The 19,482-nt window shown below is 37.4% G+C and overlaps 1 protein-coding gene across 4 annotated transcripts in view; it reads left to right on the top strand.

Moving 5' to 3' along the window:
* The first annotated feature begins 205 nt into the window (after positions 1-205).
* CUL2 (cullin 2) overlaps positions 206-19,482 on the top strand; it is a 104,607-nt gene continuing 85,330 nt past the window's right edge. Inside the window, exon 1 of one of the 4 annotated variants that reach the window (XM_047741505.1) lies at positions 206-369. The gene's annotated coding sequence lies outside the window, so the exon portion shown is untranslated. Of the gene's footprint in view, positions 374-434; positions 621-757; positions 906-19,482 lie in introns of those variants that run through there. The other 3 variants (XM_047741503.1, XM_047741502.1, XM_047741504.1) reach the window with 3 other exon arrangements.

The following is a 19,482-nucleotide window of genomic DNA, read 5'->3' as shown; positions in this document are numbered from 1 at the left end:
CTAGTAGTGCCAAAACTTGGTAGGTATTGAGTCTCTTGGGCTCAGCGAACCGTGATTGTCTCCTTAACCGGGAATACCGCAAGAAGTCACTTTGAATACTGATTTCCGCGGCCCTTCGCAATTGCACTAAGTCCGGCTCCCTGCGCTTGCCGTAACGCGGACTCTACCATTGCTTTCTGAGGGGGGATTTGGAGGTAGCGGAAGAAGGAGCCCGAAGGGTGTGTGTTGGGGGGGAAAAGCCGGGTCCAGAGGCCGGTTGTTTTACGGATCCCGTAACCAGCCCGTCCTACTCCCCTTTCCCCTCTCCCCGCCGCCCCTGTCCCGTCCGGCAGCGGCGGCGGCCTTGAGCTTTGCTGTGTTCCCGCTGTGGCAGGTGAGCGTCCGGCGCGCGGGCTCCCCAGGCTTCGCTCCCCACCCCCCGTGTCTCCTGGGCCGGTGGCGGCGGCCGGCCGGGGAGGCGGCCTCGGCGCACAGTAATGGCAGCGCTGTGAGCAGGGGAACGCGAGCTGACAGCCGCCGCCGCCGCCGCCCACCTTCCTCGCCGGGGGCTTCGTCCTTCACTCCTTCGGGCTGCCTCCCCCTCCCCTTATCCCCTGTCCCTTGTCCCGCTTCTGCAGAAGGTAACCCCGCTGAGGGTCGGGGAGCCGGGCTGCAGGCTCCGGGAAACTTCCCTTCCCGGTTAATGGGTGGCGGGGATGGGGCGGAGGAAAGGAGTTGGGGGCGAAGAGGGGGGAGGGGAGAGGGATGGAAGCGGGGCGGCGGGGAAAGATGGTGTCCCGTAAGTGACCCCGGCTCCCCGGAGCGCTGACCCCTAAGCCCGGCACCCCCTGGACTGGATCCCGGGCCTCCCCTACCCGGCCTTGGCCGCCCCTCCCTCGGCCCCATTTTCTTCCGAAGGAGGGAAGGTGAGAGTGCGTGTACTCTTCTCCTTGTTTACGAGCTCACACGCATACACAACTCTGTGTTTGGGGGTGTGTGTGGGGGCATCAGTCTCTTACATCCTTTCCACGAGTATTTTCACTTTTGTTTCCGCAGACAGCGAAGATTGATAGCTATGGGGAGGAGTAACCTACGTGCACTCCAGACCTGTCTCTACAGTTAGGGTCTGGTGAAATAAGATCCTTAGACTTCTCAGAGCACTTACACACTAGGGAGCCTGGACCATTCCCTACAACCCCACCGATATGTGCATGTAAATAAAACATCCGTAAATTGCACACTGTTATTGTCAAATCATCTCCTTTCCCTCAGGGATTACTATTACCAGTTGATAGGTGGTACCGTATAAGTTTACCTTTTGAACATAATTAGATTAGGTAACTAGAATAGATAAGATTTGAAGATATTAACATTCACTGTAGGAGCTTTGACTTGACAGTATAAAATTCTTTGAACTACATCTGTCCTAAATGTACATTCAGAGTAAAATATGGGAAATAATCAGTTTGTTCTCATTGACTACTGACTACCTAATAGGTATTTAAAACACTCAAAAGGCTATACCCTATCCTTTAGAATCTCAGATTTCTTTCCAAGGCAGACAGATTGATTATACTTTGCCTCTCTTACTCAAATACAGTGTTTGAAAGACCCTTCCGAAAGACTCAGAGGTGAAATTACAGATGTACACAGTGTTTTGAATTACCCTTTTTTCCTTTTCAGATGCTGTGTATCTGTAATTTAGTTTCCCTGTAGCAGTGCTACAGTGTGCATGCACATAGTGTGTGAAAAATTCCTTTGCTATGTATTTGAATGTTCAGAAGCATCTGAAATAATCTTACTTCACTCTCCAGCCTCTGTTGATTTTCGGTATTTTATGGAAGTTAAGATGGTTTATCCATGTCTTTTATCCTCACCAGTTTGTTATTAAATTAAATATTGTGGACCTTCTTTAAAGTCAGTTTGCCTTCTTTATCAGTTAAATATTTAAGTACCTGGTTCATATATCAAGTATTATTGTGGGCATTAGGGATACAACAATAAGCAAGACTTGTGAAGTTTCTGTCCTTCTAGAGCTTCAATTCTGGTGGGGGAGGAGAGACTGATAAGACATAAGGAATAAAAATAATTTCAGAGAATCATTAAGTGCAATGAAGGAAATAAAATGGGAAGTTGTGGTAGTGACTGAGAGAAGACTACTTCAGATGCTGTGGTTGGGAAAGACCTGTCTGAGGTGAGCTTTGACCTGATACCTGACAAGTCAGAAGGGTTTAGCCTTTGGAAGTCTGAGGGGAGAGTATTCCCTTTCTGAGAGAACAGCACAGGGAAGTTCTCAGAGGTGGTGTCAAGCTTGGGGTCAGTAAACTGAAGAAGCTCAGTGCATGTGGACCCTAGTGGGGGATAAGAAGTTAGGTCATAGCCAAGGGCCAGATCTGGTGAGGCCTTATTGTCCAAAGGAGTTTGGATTTTATTCTTAAAGCACATGGAAAAGCTATTGGAATTTTTGTGAAACTGAAATTCCTCTGGTCTGATTGACTGCAGGGAAGACTGGATAAGAGGAGAAAAGAAGCAGAGACACCAGTTAGAAGGCTATGGTAGATTAGTGACTAGTGTGTTAGATCAGGTTTAAAGATTTTTAAGGTACATTTTGGAGCTAATGGCATTGATTGAACTTGAGGCTTGCATGAAAGTGCAGTTGGTTGGGACAGGCGTGATTCCTGGTGTTTGGACTTCAGCTGGAGGGTGGTGATGCTGTGAATGGAGATGAGAAAGCGGTGAGGGAAGCATGTTATATGGGGGAAAGGTTAGATACGTGTTAAGTAGGACATGTTAGATGTTCAAGTGGAGGTAAGAAGTAGGCAGTTGGATATACCATCTGGAGTTCACTGAAGAGATTAAGAAGTCATTCATTCAACAAATGTTTTTCAAGCACCAGCAGTAGACCTGGCAGTGGGAATATAGTAGTGAAGACGTAGACAAAATCTCTGTCTTCATGGGACTTAAATTCTGATGAGGAAAGAAAAAAGAGATCGGGCATCATCAGCACTTTCTGTTGGTTTATTTATGTTTTGAATAAAAACTACATTCACATGATTCAAGACTTAAAATGTTTGGTGAGGTACAGAGTGAAAATCTCCCCTATTTCTTGTATCCCGTAACACCCAGTTTTTGTGGTGCTAAAAGGGTTCATGTTTTCTTACATACCTTTCCAAAGATATATTTTATGCACATATAAAGCAAATATGTTTATATTCTCCCCACTTTGTCAAAATGGTAGCATACTTCATCTGCCTTGACCCCTTGTATTTTTTAGAGTATGAAATGGTGTTTAGTTATGAAACAGGTTGAGACCAACTAAGGAAAGAATGTAGAGAGAAGTGGAGAAAGCCCTGGAATACTGCATTTTCTAAGTTGGTCCCTGCTGAGTTTTCGACCTACAGATGTGGTGGTGTTTAAAGAGCTGTTACTTTTTATGAGACTTTTTACAAAAGTTTGCACTGTTTCTTTTGTGTTCCACCTTTCTTATCTGCCTGTTCTCTTTATACACCGGAAAATGTCTGATTATAATTGAAGGCAGTGTTTTCATGTATCTACTGTCAATTAAATTCAAGAAAATTGATGACAGGATCAGCCCTGGAATCTTAATATTATAAATACTTTTAACTGGTTGTTCTTATGTCTAGGAAAAACAGGCAGAAATTTAGAATGTTAGAGATTTATAAGAAGTTATTGGTACTTGAGATGTATGACTGAATCCTTGCTCAGTAATCAGTTAATCAATGTATCTGTTCAGAGTGATCTGGCTCTTTGCCTGGGTTTGAATCTTAACAGTAATGTTTCTATTATATTGCAGATGTTAGCATAATCCTTGTATTATTATCTTTAAGAATATTTAGAGTCATCCTCTGTTATCATTTTGTGTTTGGGAAGGCTTATTGGAGAGACTAGAACAGTGTAGGTCTTTTGATCCTTAGAAGTTTTGAGACTGAATAGGATTAAGATCATTAGCGTCTGCTATAACTTTTGGGGTGTAGTTGAACCCTGTTGATTGACCTAACCCAGAGGAGGAGAGAGGGAATATTTTTTAATGAATATAATTATAATGCTTTATATGTTGGTTGACATTTTGATTTTCAGTTAGCTGTCTTTATTAGCCAGTCACTTGGTATATAAATATATCTGTTTTTTTTCTGAGATTGTTCTTTTTTTTTTTTTTTTTTTTTAAGATTTTCTTTATTTACTTGAGAGAGAGAGAGCACAAAGAGGGAGGGAGAAGCAGGCTCCCCTCTGAGCAGGGACCTGCTCATGCAGGGCTTGATCCCAGGACCGTGGGATTATGACCTGAGTCAAAGGCAGGTGCTTAACTGACTGAGTCACCCAGGTGCCCCGAGATTGTACTTGATTTAAGAATTGTTTTGTTCAGTTTGATTTTTGAGGTCATTTTTGTTATCTTTACTTCTCTTGTATTCTTTATTTGCTGGAGATTAAAGTAAGCTAGCTTTTTAGGTTGAAGAAATAGAATCTTTAATGGAAAAAATAGTACTTTTTGAAGCATTAGACACTAATTACGTATAAGACTACCATTTGAAATATGTGTAGTGAGTGTGTTAGGCTAACTTAAATTCTGTAAATGTATAGGTGTTAATGTTTTATTTGAAGATTTTAGTTATCTAAATGATTTTCATTTATATACTTTAACATCATAAATGATGTTACTCTTGTTATTTAATCATTGGATTGTAGCCTGATTGTGTGTCAGAATTTTTTTATCAACAAAGTTGACAATTTATTGTTTTTGTTTCTCTTACCAGCTATAAGTTTCTTGAAGACAGCATCTCTAGTACCTATAAATACATAAGTATCTCTTAATGACTAAAGTCTTGTTTCAACATAGGTTGCTTTTCAGATATTGAAATGTTGGATTTACTTACTCTATGTAAATACTTATTGAGTTTCTCAACTTTGTTTTAACTCACTTGAGGGAGAAAATATATAGGATACTTCAACAATTTTTTTTTTTTTTAAATTTTGAAATCTGTACCTTCACCTAGGTACTTTTCACACAGCTTTCCCTAATGTTAATAACTTATGCAACCAGAGCACAGTGATTAAAACTGGAAATTAACCTTGGTACAATACTATTAACTAAACTACAGACCTTATTTGAATTTTACTAGTTTTTCTGTTTCAGGATTCAGTCCAGAATCTTACATTGCATTTAGTTATTGTGTCTCCTTAGTCTTATCTATAAGAGTCTTTTTTTCTTCCATGACTTTCACACTAGTGATGAGTGTGTGGTCATTTATTTTGTAGAATGTCTCTCAGTTTGACTGGTTTTGTCTGATGTTTTCTTGATTTATTGAAGTTTTGCATTTTTTGACAAAAATACTATAGAAGTAATGTGCAGTGTAATGTTGAGTCCTACATTCAACATTATTGATGTTGAGTACAGAATGTCAGTATATCCCATTTGAGGTGATGTTAATTCTCATATGGTGGATGTCATGTCTGTCAAATTTCTCTACTTGTAAAGTCATCATTTTTGTCTTTGTAATTACAGGGTATCTTGGGGAGATTCTTTGAAACTGTGCATTTATCCCTTTTCTCCTCAAACCTTTGCCCATTTGTTTTCAGTATTCTTTGGTAGATCTTGCCTGTAACAGTTATTATAATGGTGTTCACCTGATAGTGATTTTGTTTTTCTCATTCCCTTCTACATTTATTAATTGGAATTTTTCTGTAGAGAAGACCTGCCCCTTCTTGTTTATTTAGTAATTTGTTTATATTAGTATTGAGTCATAGATACTTGTTTTATTCTGTGGTTTATAATTTAATGCTGTCATTATTTTGTTGTCAGATCGTTCCAGGTATGGTCTTCAGGTTGACTCTTTGTTTTTTCACCGTGCCCCCATTCTCTTTTCTTTAGGAAAGCATTTTTTTTCTGACATGATAACATTTTCTAGGTTTATCTTCCATTTCTCTGCTGAGACCTAGAATCAGTTATTTGTCCTAGGAGCTCTGGTTCTTTCTATTGGAGATGATATTTAGAAACCAAGATCTGGATGTGATGTGTGCTTATTGCTACTGAGGTGTCATTGCTCCTGTTAGGCCTTCTTAGCAGACAGAGCTAGAAATATATGTGTATATATACACATTAACTCACACATACACAAACATCCATGTTTATTTGTGTATCTTTTTAATCCATGTGTGCATTTATTAAAAACTATGAGTTTATACCGATAACTCTGATTCCAAACACTGTAGAGTTTATGCTAGCTGTCCCCTTTTGTTTATAATTACTATTTTCTGACAGTGAGAAATAGAGCATACTTTGGTATGAAGTTACTAGAATAATGAATTATAGTGATGTTCAGGAAGATCCCCAAATAGTCCTGAACCTTAAAAAGCATGTTAAGCTTTCAGAATATTTCTTTTATTTGGTAAAAGTCAGTATAAACCAAAAGTAATCATATTTTATCTTTGTAGTTCTAACTATTGTTTAATTACATTTAAAAAATTTTTAGAGATCACTTTGCACTGAGATTTAGATATTTCTTTTGCATCAGAACTTTGTTGTCCATATGATCTGGATTTTAAAGACTGAGAAGGACAGTACCTCTTTTTTTTTTTTTTTAAAGATTTTATTTCTTTATTTAACAGAGAGAGATCACAAGTAGGCAGAGAGGCAGCCAGAGAGAGTGGGCGAAGCAGGTTCCCCGCTGAGTAGAGAGCCCAATGTGGAGCTCAATCCCAGGACCCTGAGATCATGACCTGAGCCGAAGGCAGAGGCTTAACCCACTGAGCCACCCAGGCGCCCCAGGACAGTTCCTTTTTTTTTTTTTTTTTTTTATTGTGGTAAGATATACATAAGAAAATGTCCCATTTTAACCATTTTTTTTTTTAAAGATTTTATTTATTTATTTGACAGAGAGAGATCACAAGTAGACGGAGAGGCAGGCAGAGAGAGAGAGAGAGAGGGAAGCAGGCTTATTGCTGAGCAGAGAGCCCGATGTGGGACTCGATCCCAGGACCCTGAGATCATGACCTGAGCCGAAGGCAGCGGCTTAACCCACTGAGCCGCCCAGGCGCCCCAGGACAGTACCTTTTTTTTTTTTTTTATTGTGGTAAGATATACATAAGAAAATGTCCCATTTTAACCATTTTTAAGTGTACAGTTCACTAGCAGTGATTGTACTCACAGTGTCTTCACAATGATCACCACTATCTGTTTCCAAAACATTTTCATTATCCCAAATAGAAAGTGCAACCATTGAGCAATAACTCACCATTGCCTCTCCTGCCAGCTCCTGGTAATCTGTAGTCTACTTTTTGTCTTTATGAATTTGTCTCCTTTGTTACCATATAAAAGGAAGATCATATAGTATTCGTTCTTTTTTGTTTGGTTTATCTTATTTGACATACTGTTTTTGGGGTTCATCCATGTTGTACCATGTATCAGAATTTACTCCTTTATTATGAATTATTAATATTCCTTTTATGTGTATTGCATTTTGCTTATCCATTCTTCTGTTAATGGGCATTTGAGTCCTGTCCACCTTTGACTATTGTGAATAATGCTGCTGTGAATGTTGTAACACAAGTATCTTTCCTATTCCCTGCTTTTCATTTCTTTTGGGTAAATACCTGGAAGAGCAATTGGTGCTCTCATATGGTAATTCTGTAGTTAGTTTTTTGAGAGCCCACTGAAATGTTTTCCATTTTACATTGCATCATTTTACATTTCCTACCAGCATTACACAAGGATTCCAATTTCTCCACATCCTCACCATCATTAGTTACTTTCCATTTTTGGCTTGTTTGAGTGCTGTGATAATAGACATCTTACTAGGTGTGAAGTGGCATCTCATTGTATTTTGGATTTACATTTCGCTAATGACTTGTGATGTTGAAGATCTTTTTATGTGCTTGTTGGCTATTTGTGTATCTTTCGGGGGAAATGTCTATTCAGGATCTTTGCCCATTTCAAAATTTGTTATTGTTGTTAAGGTATTCTTTATATAGGATATTAATCTCTTTTCAGACATGAGATGTAAATGTTTTCTCTCATTCTGTGGATTTTCTCACTCTTGATAGTGTCCTTTGATGCATGAAAGTTAAATTTTGATGAAGACCAATTATCTGTGTTTTCTTTTGTTTGTGTTTTTGGTATCATATCCAAGAAGTCATTCCCAAATCCGATGCCAAAGCTTTCCTGCTGTGTTTTCTTCTATGAATTTTCTATTTTTATATGTTTAGATCTTAAGGCCTTTCTTCCATTTTGAATTGCATGTAAGTAAGGACAGTGTATTTTGTGTGGATTATCAATAGATGGCTTTATGTTGGCACTTAGTTATGTCCAAACTTTGGCTAGTTTGGATGTTAAATTTTAGAGGGCTAAAAACTGGTTATGAACAAGGTAATCGAGGATTAAGGAAATGGTGTGGCATTATGATGAAAGGAATTGCATTTTTTCCTATCTGAAATAGGTGAATATTATAATGAACTGCTTATAAGAAAAATGGAATGAAAGAAAGCCTTTTTAATTGATAAATGGGAATAAAGTATGAGAAAGAGTAAAGGCATAAAGATTTCAGTAATGGTACAGTTTTGGTCTTCATTAGGTTCAAAAACATGGATGGAAAACTTAAATTACAGAAAGCAGTAGAGAATAATACTACCTAAACTTAGTATTACCCAGCAAACTTGGAAAGTATTTATAAATATTGTCTTTTTATGTTGTGCAGATGGAGAATATGAAATAGCAACTAGCCTGGGATCACACTGTCATTGAAAGAGCCAGTTTAGCATACTAGTTTCTTGATTCACACTTTTTCATTTTTGAGACCAGTGTTTTCCTTCCTTCCTTCCTCTCTTTCTTTCTCATGGATGGCGTGTTTGTTTTGTTTTGTTTTTTAAGTAAACTCTACTCCCAATGTGGGGCTTAAACTCTCAACCTGATCATGAGTTGACCCTGAGATCAAGAGTCACATGCTCTACTGACTGAGCCACCCACGTGCCCCTCTTTCTTAATGTTTTGACATCTGGCAGAAACTTCCTCCACCATCTTAAGACATTCAGCCTTTTAGGTGGGACTTGCCTGCTTCTAGAAGGCTGAACTATCATCTCATCCACTTCCTCCGAGCCAACTCTAGTTTTTGCAATGGCAAATAATAAATGCAGTAGAGGACAGGGGTAAGAGCTTCATCTTAAAGCCAGATGGATCTGGATTCAGATTCAGGGGTTGCTAGTTAATAGTTATGTATGTATTTTACCCAAATTTTCTAAATCTCTGTCTTTTCTTCTTTAAAACAGAGAGAATAATAGTAATTTTAGAATTATTCTGAGGAATTGATGAGATAATGTACAAAATGTGTTTAGCATGGTTTTTGGAATATATGCAAGCCAATAAAGATTTGCTATTATTATTATTAACAACTCTGTAGTTAGATGCTGTTATGATGATTATAAGTCATGGGCAAAGTACATCCTGTTCCAGGTCTCTCCTGTAGGAGAATTGGTGTCATTTTTATTTCTTTTTTATAACTTGTGTGTTGGATTGTCTTTATTTTTTAAAAAATGTTTATTTATTTGAGAGAGAGAGAGAGAGCGCACACCCAAACATGAGCAGGGGGAGGGGCAGTGGGAGAGGGGGAGAGAGAGAGAGAGAAGCAGACTGCCCACTGAGCCCAGAACCTTAAATGGGGGGCATGGGCATGGGACTCAGTCCCATGACCCTGCGATCACGACCTGAGACCTGGGTGCAACTGACTGAGCCATCCCTGTGCCCCTGGATTGCCTTTATTCTTTACCTTAATGGACACTTAAGTGAAAGAATGGGATTGTAAGAGGTTGTGTTGTCCATGCTGTTTTTGGAATTTTAAACAGGAGGTAGTCAGCAGAGTTGTTGTGTACCCGCTGTAGCCATATCACCTTTTCTTATTCTCTCATGTCTGTGTCTTCTAGAGCTGTGTCAGGATTTAAGTGGGAATTAATATATAGCAGCTCTCAGGTATATTAATTTGAATGGAAAAAAGGACCAGTTGAGAAATAGTGATAAAGTTTCTAGGAATTGGAAGAAAAGCAAGGAATCTGAATTTTATTACAGCCAATAATAAACCAGTAGAAACTGATTAGTATGTGATTCAGTCCTCTGTACAAACTATGTAACCCATAACAAACAACTCAGAAAAGCAAGTTACTATTAATCTTAACATCTTAGCCTGTATTTGTGAGAAAAGATTTAAATCCAAGATTTTTAAATATATGTCATTTAATTTAGCTCTCAAAGAATAGGATAACAAATACTGCAATTCTTTGGGTAGTGCAAAGACAGAATGATTAGGGTAACCCTTTCTAATGTTTGGGTAGAAGATCAGGCCTAGGAAAAATTGTGCCCTGGATCATGTAATTCTTTGTGAAAAGGCTGGTTGGTCACAGCTTTGTCTAGCATGCATGGCAGTGTGTGAGCTTACCTGCCTTTGAGGGAGTTAGACAAATTCAAGTTCTGTAACTTATTTGAGATAGGTATATGAGAATGGTTTTCTTTTCTTTTTTTTTAAAGGCTGGTTGGTGTCTTAAATTCCTTGCCTAAATATTAAGAAAAAAAGAGAAAGCAGGTAAAAGGGACATTAAACTGCATACTAATGAGAGCAGTGTGAAAACTTGAGAAGTACAGTCTGTAAAAACTTGGGAGAGAATCTCAAGTTTGAAGAGAGAATGGTCTTTAATTCTGGTCAGATGGGTTTATTTTGGAAGCATTTGCCTTCTACAACTTACATATTGTAGTATAAATACATTACTTACTCCCCACTGTCCTTCCTTTTCTTTGAGACTTAAGGGTTTTCTTCCTGCAATATACTTTTTGCCAACTAAGATTGATGAGAGTCTACTGTATTTCTCTTTACTGTTTTTCCCCTACTTTTGTCTTGTCTTTTTTTTTTTTTTTTAACAAATGATGGAAATGACATTTGTGGAGTACTAAGAGCTCCATGGATCAAATCTTGTTGCAGCAAAAAGCATTGTACCCCATGCCTCATCAGATAACAAAGATATCTTTTGACTCTATTGGTTCACTCATTTGAATACAGTAAGATGAAATTGTTTAGATGCAACCTTGGAGCTTCTTTTTATATGAAATGACAGAAGCATTTTTATTCAGTATGTAGTAGAGGTAGCATTTCCTATGCAAATGGAAAATACTGCAAGTTAATAATGTCCTGTATGGGGTCGTAAGTATTTTCTTTCAGATTATATTAATTATAATGATATTAATTAGAATATAACCTGCTCTAAGCCCACTAAATGTCATTTGAAAAGCTAATTATGGTATATTGAGTACCTGAAATTAATTGAGGTCCCAGTATTGTAATTTTTGGACTGGCCAAATTTTTGGCAGTAGTGATCAATACTGAAGTAAAAAGTCATCATTTGGTAGTTTCGTTTCTCTCTCTCTCTCTCTCTCTCTCTCTTTTTTTTTTTTTTTTTTGCACTGAAAAGAGAGTTACAGGGCGCCTTCGTGACTTAGTTGGTTAAGCATCAACTGTTGCTTTTCACTCAGGTCATGATCTGAAGGTGGTGAGCTGGAGTCCTGCATGGAGCTCTACTGTCAGTGCAGAGTCTGCTTGAGACTCTCTACCTCTCTGTCTGCTCCTTTCCCTCCATGTATGTGTGCATGCACGTGTGGACTCTCTCTCAAATACATCTTTAAAAAAGAATCACAATATTAAGTGTTTAGCCTTTTACATTATTCGTAAATCATACTTTTGGAAGTCAACTGAAATGTGGCATACTAAAGCATTTATTAGTAATTAAGGTGTAGTCACCTTCATCAACATGTTAAACATGGTTATATGTTTTACTAAAGTAGTTTATACCTCAGGTAAAATATTTATCCAATTGTGTATATCAATTCTCTACCTAAAATGGAAAGTTTTGAGAATCTTTTACTGCTTTACCTGCTGGAATGTAATTATCCAAATCAATTCTTTATATGAAAAATGTTCATGGGTGCCTGGGTGGCTTGGTTAAGTGTCTGTCTGGCTCAGGTCATGATCCCAGAGTCCTGGCATCAAGCCCCACATCAGGCTTTCTGCTCAGTGGGGAGCCTACTTCTCTCTCTCCCTCTGCCTGACACTCTGCCTACTTGTGCTCTCTCACATCAAATAAATAAGTAAAATTAAAAAAAAAAAAAAAGAAAGAAAAATATCCAAATGAAGAACAATATTGCTTCAAATTAAGATCCACCCATCTTGGCAAAGTTATGTTTTTTATTTCTGCTATTATTTGTAAATTTGTTTTTAAAACAGTTTCGTCAGGCTGTGTTAACACATCGTACTTGTGGTAGTAACATGTTCTTTTGGAGCTCTCTTTCAGCCTCAGAAACCTAAAACTCACTGGAAAGTTAAGTGACAGGTCAGCTTTTAGTGTTCTGAGGAATGAAGTATCTGTAGTGAGGAGAAAAACTTAAAAGAGATTTTAGAACATTTTTTTTTCTTTTAAGATTTTATTTATCTGACAGAGAGATGGAGAGTGAGCACAAGCAGGCACAGCGGTGGGGAGAGGGAGAAGCAGGCTCTCCGCTGAGCAGGGAGCCTGATGCGGGGCTCCATCCCAGGACCCTGGGATCATGACCCAAACCGAAGGCAGACAACTTAACTGACTGAGCCACCCAGGTGCCCCGAGATTTTAGAACATTTCTATTGGAAATCTAGATAGATTAACAGTTTGATTTTCCTGATTACTTTTTTATTCTCATCTTTACCGTAGGCTACTTAGCTTTTCTCTTAAAACTGTTAACTTGTTTTGGCGCACCTGGGTGGCTCAGTGGGTTAAAGCCTCTGCCTTCAGCTCGGGTCATGATCCCAGGGTCCTGGGATCGAGCCCCACATCGGGCTCTCTTCTCCGCAGGGAGCCTGCTTCCTCCTCTCTCTCTGCCTACCTGCGATCTCTCTCTGTCAAATAAATAAATAAAATCTTAAAAAAAAAAAAACCTGTAACTTGTTTTAAAATCTTTGTTATCAGAATATTATTAAAATATTTACCAACTTTTATGGGAAAGATGTCAGAGTGATAAATTAGAGAATTTTTTTGTTAAACAATAAAATATAAGATACATGCTAAAGATTGTAAGTTAGAGTCTTTGAAGGATTTTAACCTGAGTGTATGAAATAATCAGATTTGTCTTTTGGAAAGTTTACATTGGTCATGATATGTGACATGTATCAAGGGGTCAAAAGAGGATACGGGCAGGTCACTTAGGAAGCTATGGCAGTGATCAGGTAAGAGGTGGTGGGTTGGATTAGGGTGATGTCAGTGGAAATGGGAAGAAGTGCATGAATTCAAGAATTGGCTAGAAGATAAAGACAGGACTTATTGATTGGATTGATTTGTAGAGGAGAGTCAGAGAAATCAAGAAAGAATAAAATTTCTGGCTTGAGGAACTCTGGATGTTGATATTTGCTGAGATGTGGGATACTGCGGAAGGATGAACATCTTGAGTTTGAGGGGTTGGGTTTATGGAAGAATAACAGACATAGAAAAATGTTCTTTGAATTTTTTTGTGTGTGTGTTCTTTGAATTTTGACAAATTTTTATAGTCGTAAGTACCACCACAATTAATATCACCCCAGAAGTTTTCTGTTGCTCTTCCGTAGTCTTTCCTGAGCCTCTGACAGTTGGTGACCTGATGTATGTCCATGTGTTCTTGCCTTTCCCAGAATGTAATGTAAATTGAATCATATAATATTTAGTCAAATGAATCCTCCTTTCACTTAGCTAAAGCTTTTAAGAATCATCTCTTGTCCATATATCAGTAATTTATTCCATTTTATTGGTGAATAATACATCACAGCATGGAGGTACCATATTTTGTTTTTCCATTCACCAGTTGATGGGCAGTGGGTTGTATACAGTTTTGCGCAGTTATGAATTAAGGTGCTGTAAAAATTTGTGTTTATTTATTTTTTTTGTAAATCTGTATCTTTATTTCTAATGTATAAATACTGAGAAAGGGGATTACTGGTTAAATGAAAGGTGTATATTTAAGAGAAACTGTCTAAGATGTTATTTTATTTTAAATTTCCACTTGCACAAATGAGAGTTTTTGTTGCTCCACATCCTCATCAGCATTTGATTCTGTCGGATTTTTGACCCATTCCAATAGGTGTGTCGTGGTATCTTGTTGAGGTTTTAATACGCATTTTTCTAATGACTAATGAAGTTGAACATCTTTTACGTACTCATTTGCTATCAGTATTTCTCAACTCTTTGGGTCTTTTGGCTTTTTATTTGGATTGTGTGTTTTATTATTACTGAGCTTTGAGCATTCTTTATAGAGTTCTTTGAGAGTTCTGGGTAGTAATCCTCTGTGTGTGTATTGTGTATCTGTCCTATATCAGATCTGTATCTCACAAATATTTTCTCCCAGGCTGTAGCTTTTCGTTCATTTTTTTTTTTTTTCTGTTGAGGCATAATTGCTATATAATATATTAGTTTCAGGCTTACAACATAATGATTTTAGTATTTGTATATATTGCCAAGTGATTATCACAGTATGTATAGTTAACATCTGTTATGTAATCAGAAAAATTTTTTTTCTTGTGCTGAGAACTTTAAGATTTACTCTCTTAGCAACTTTCAAATACATAACATTTGGTATTATTAACTGTGGTCCTCATGGTGCACATCACATCCCCAGGACTGACTTGTATTGTGACTGGAAGGTTGTACCTTTTGACCCCTATCACTCATTTGTTCACTCTTTACTCCCCATTTCTAGTAGCCACCAGTCTGTTCTCTGTATCTATGAGTTTGTTATTTTGTTCCATACAGATTTTAGCATTGTTTTTCCTATTTCTGTGGGGAAAAAAATGCTATTGGAATTTTGATAGGGATTACATCAACTCAGTAGAGTGAGTTAGGTAGTATGGATGTTTTAACACAATTTTTTTTTTTAAAGATTTTATTTATTTGACAGAGAGAGACACAGCGAGAGAGGTTAGTAGGGGGAGTGGGAAAGGGAGAAGCAGGCTTCCCGCTGAGCCGGGGGCATGGTGCGGTGTGGTGCGGGGCTGGATTCAGGGACGCTGGGATCATGACCCAGACCAAAGGCAGACACTTAATGACTGAGCCACCCAGGTGCCCAACACAGAATATCTTTAGCACGGAATATCTTTTCATTTGTGTTTTCTTCAATTTTTCTTCCATCAGTGTCTTAATAGTAAGGTGTCTTAAAGTACAGGTTCTCCCACTTTTGTGGTTATTTATTTCTAGGTTTGTTTGTTTGTTTGTTTTAATTTTTTTTATTTGACAGAGAGGGATGGAGAGAGAGGGAATACAAGAAGGGGGAAGTGGGAGAGGAAGAAGCAGGCTTCCCACTAAGCAGGGAGCCTGTTGCAGGGCTCCATCCCAGGACCCTGGGATCATGACCCTATCTGAAGGCAGATACTTAACGACTGAACCACCCAGTCACCCTTATTCCTAGGTCTTCTTTTTGATGCAATTGTAAATGGGATTGTTTTCTTAATTTCGATTTCTGGTAGTTAGTTATTGGTGTATAGAAATACAACAGATTTTTGTATACTGATTTTGTGTCCTACAACACTACTGAATTAGTTTATTCCTTCAAATAGGTTTTTGGTGGAGTCTTTAGAATTTTCTGTATATAATATTGTTACCTGCAAATACTGACAGTTTTACTTGTTTTCTAATTTTGTTGCTTTTTACTTATTTTTCTTGTTTAGTTGCTATAGTTCGAATTTTCAATAGTATGTTGAATAAAAGTAGTAAGAGTAGATATCCTTGTCTTAAAGCTTTTAGCTTTTCACTATTGGTTACAATGTTAGCCATAGGCTTTTAGTATATGGCTTTTATTGTACTGAGGTACATTCCCTTTAAGCCCACTTTGTTGAGAGTTTTTATCATAAATGGATGTTAAATTTTGTCATGCTTTTTCTGCATCTATTTTGATGATCATATAATATTTTTCATTGATTTTGTTAATGTGGTTTATCACATTGATTGAGTTGAGGATGTTGAATAAATTCCACTTGATTTTGGTGTATGATCCTTTTGTATTGTTGAATTTGGTTTGCTGATATTTGTGGGGATTTTTGCATCTATGTTCATCAGGGATATCAGTTATAATTTTCTGTTCTTGTGGCATCCTTGTTTCATTTTGGTGTCAGAATAATACTGGCCATATAAAATGAGTTTGGAAGGTTTCCTTCCTCTTCTGTTTTTTGAAAGAGTTTGAGAACAATTGGTATTAATTATTTGAATGTTTAGTAGAATTTACCAGTGAAGCTGTTTGGTCCTGAACATTTGTTTGCTGGGAGGTTTTTGATTATTCATGCTACCTCTTAACTAGTAATTAGTCTGGTTAAATTTTCTATTTCCTCATAATGCAGTTTTGGTAAGTTTTATGTTTCTAGGAATTTATCCATTTTTTTATATGTTGTCAAATTTGCTTACATATTATTTATTCATAATCATTTCTTTAAAATCCTTTGTGTGTCCATGGTATCAGTTGTAATGTCTTCTCTTTCATTTCTGATTTTGAATTCTTTTTTTCTTCTTGATGAGTCTAGCTAAAGATTTTTCACTTTATTTTTTCCAAGAATCAGGTCTTAGTTTCATTGATCTTTTCTATTATCTTTTTAGTCTTTATTTAACTTTTTTCCACTCTGATTTTTGCTATTTCCTTTCTCCCACTAACTTTGGGCTTCCTTTGCTCGTTTTTTCTTAGTTGCTTGAGGTGTGAAGCTAGTGTTTAAGATTTTTCTTGTCTCTTGGGGTAGGCATTTGTTGCAGACTTCCATCTTAGAATTGCTTTTGCTGTATCCCACAAGTTTTGGTATGTTGTATGTTCTGTTTTCCATACTTTTCAGTCTCTTTTTATTTCTCTTTTGATTTCTTCTTTGACTCTGGTTGTTCAATAACATGTTGTTAAATTTGTGAATTTTCCAGTTTTCTTCCTGTTATTGATCTCTAGTTTTGTGCCATTGTGGTCAGAAATAATGCTTGATAGGATTTCAGTCTTCTTAAATTTATTATGATTTATTTTTTGGCCTAATACATGATCTGTCCTGGAGAATGTTCCATGTGCACTTCAGAAGAATGTATTCTGTTGTGTTTGGGTGGAATGTTATGTATATATCTATTAAGTCCACCTGGTCTAACATGTTTAAGGTTGATATTTGCTTATTGATTTTTTTCTAAATTTAACTATTCTAGCTTTCTTTTTGTTTCCATTTGCAAGAAGTATCTTCCATCCCTTCACCTTCAGTTTGTGTGTATCCTTAAATCTGAAGTGAGACTCTTGCAGGCAGCATATAGTTGGGTCTTGTTTTTAAATCCATTTTGTCACTCTTTGTCTTTTGGTTGGAGAGTTGTGTCCATTTACACTGATAGGTATGCACTTACTGCCATTTTTTGGTAAATTATATTCTGGCTGTTTTGCAGCTCCTCTTTGTTCCTTTCTTTCCTTGCTCTCTCCCTTTGTGGTTTGAGAATTTATTTACTGGTGCACTTAAATTCCTTTTTCTTTATCTTTGTGTATCTTTACCATTTGTTTATCTTTTGTTTTGCTTTGTGGTTACCATGAGGCTTATATATAACAACTGTGTTTGAAACTGTTTAAGTTGATAACAGCTTAAGGTTGAGTGCATTCTAAAAAGCTTTACATTTTTACTCTCCCTCACATTTTATATTTTTGAAGTCATGTTTTACATCCTTTTATTTTGTGTATTGCTTAACTAATTATTATATTTATAGTTATTTTTACTACTTTTGTTTTCTACCCTTTATAACTAGGTTTATATCTATTTATTATATATTTACCATTTTCTTGCCAGAATTATTCCAAGACCAGATGTTGTTAATTTTGAGGAAGTCCAGTTTTTTCTTTAATGATTCAGGCTTTTTGTGTTATAACTAGGAAATATTTTCTTAAACTTCTCTTAGTTTTTAATTTAATCTACCTAAATTATCCCCTCATTCTCCACCAGAGCTGCTAACTCCTTGGAGTGTCCAAATATGTTATGCAGTGAGAGGAGGGGTGAGGAAGGAAGGAGTCAAGGCAAAATATGGCCCAGGGGCCAAATCCTTTCCTCTCCCTGTTTTTGTAAGTAAAGTTTTATTGGAATACAACCATGCTGTTCCAATGGCAGAATTGAGTTAGTTGTAACAGAGGCTGAATGGCTTTCAAAGCCTAAAGTATATATTATCTACTCCTTTACAAGAAAAGTTGATTGCCACCAGAGACAATCTATTAGTTCCTCCTTCCCCTTTTCTTGGGGCGACTCTCCTGCAGGCCTTTATTCTTAAGTGTCTTTCTGGACAAATTGTTTTTAAGCTCTGTATAGTAGCTATTCTGAAAAATTCCTATTTCTCCTTTGTTAGATCCTTCTGTTTCTGGGATCCCAAGTCTTTCTTAATTTGTTTCATTCCCTCCTGATAAAATATATCTTCTATTTCCCTGTTTAAAAAGGCTGCATGGGAAGTAAATAGATAGCACTCTTAATAAAGAATTCTAGGGGCACCTGGGTGGTTCAGTGGGTTAAGCCTCTGCCTTCGGCTGAGGTCATGATCTCTGGGTCCTAGGATCAAGCCCCGCATCGGGCTCTCTGCTCAGCAGGGAGTCTGCTTCCCCCCTCTCTCTGCCTGCCTCTCTGCCTACTTGTAATCTCCATCTGTCAAATAAATAAATAAAAATCTTTAAAAAAAAATAGAGAATTCTAGGTGGTTAGTCAGTTTCCTTGAGAATTTTGAAGGCATAGCTTTATATTACCTTCTACCTTCTAGTGTTGTTCTTGATAAATCTAAACATTTCCAACTTAGGGGGTGCCTGGGTGGCTCAGTGGGTTAAGCCGCTGCCTTCGGCTCAGGTCATGATCCCAGGGCCTGGGTTCGAGCCCCACATCGGGCTTTCTGCTCAGCAGGGAGCTTGCTTCCTCCTCTCTCTCTGCCTGCCTCTCTGCCTACTTGTGATTTCTCTCTGTCAAATAAATAAAAATAAAATCTTTAAAAAAAAAAATAATAAACATTTCCAACTTAGGGTTTGCTGTAACCTGTTCTTCTTTTCTGAAAACTTTTGGAATCTTTTCTTTTTCCTCAGTGGTTTAATATGGCAAAAAGAGGTGCCTGTTATTTATTTATTTATTTATTATTTATTTATTTATTTATTTTGTAAAAGATTTTTATTTATTTATTTGGCAGACAGAGATCAGAAGTGGGCAGAGAGGCAGACAGAGAGAGAGATGGGGAAGCAGGCTCCCTGGCAAGCAGAGAGCCTGACCCTGGGATCATGACCTGAGCTGAAGGCAGAGGTTTTAACCCACTGAGCCACCCAGGCGCCCCGCCTGTTATTTATTTTTAAAATTAAATATTGTGGGTACTGTGTAGACCCCTTTTAATTGGAAAACTCATGTTCTTCAGGTTTAGGGTGTTTTTTTTTTTTCTTTTTGATAATTACCTCTCCTTCTGATTTTCTTTCTTTCTTTTTTTTTTTTTTTAAGATCTTTTATTTATTTGACAAAGAGA

The sequence above is a fragment of the Lutra lutra genome, chromosome 8, assembly GCF_902655055.1.
Source record: "Lutra lutra chromosome 8, mLutLut1.2, whole genome shotgun sequence".
Lineage (NCBI taxonomy): Eukaryota > Metazoa > Chordata > Mammalia > Carnivora > Mustelidae > Lutra > Lutra lutra.
The sequence above is the reverse complement of the archived record's forward strand: the minus strand, read 5'-3'. Positions and strand labels throughout refer to the sequence as shown.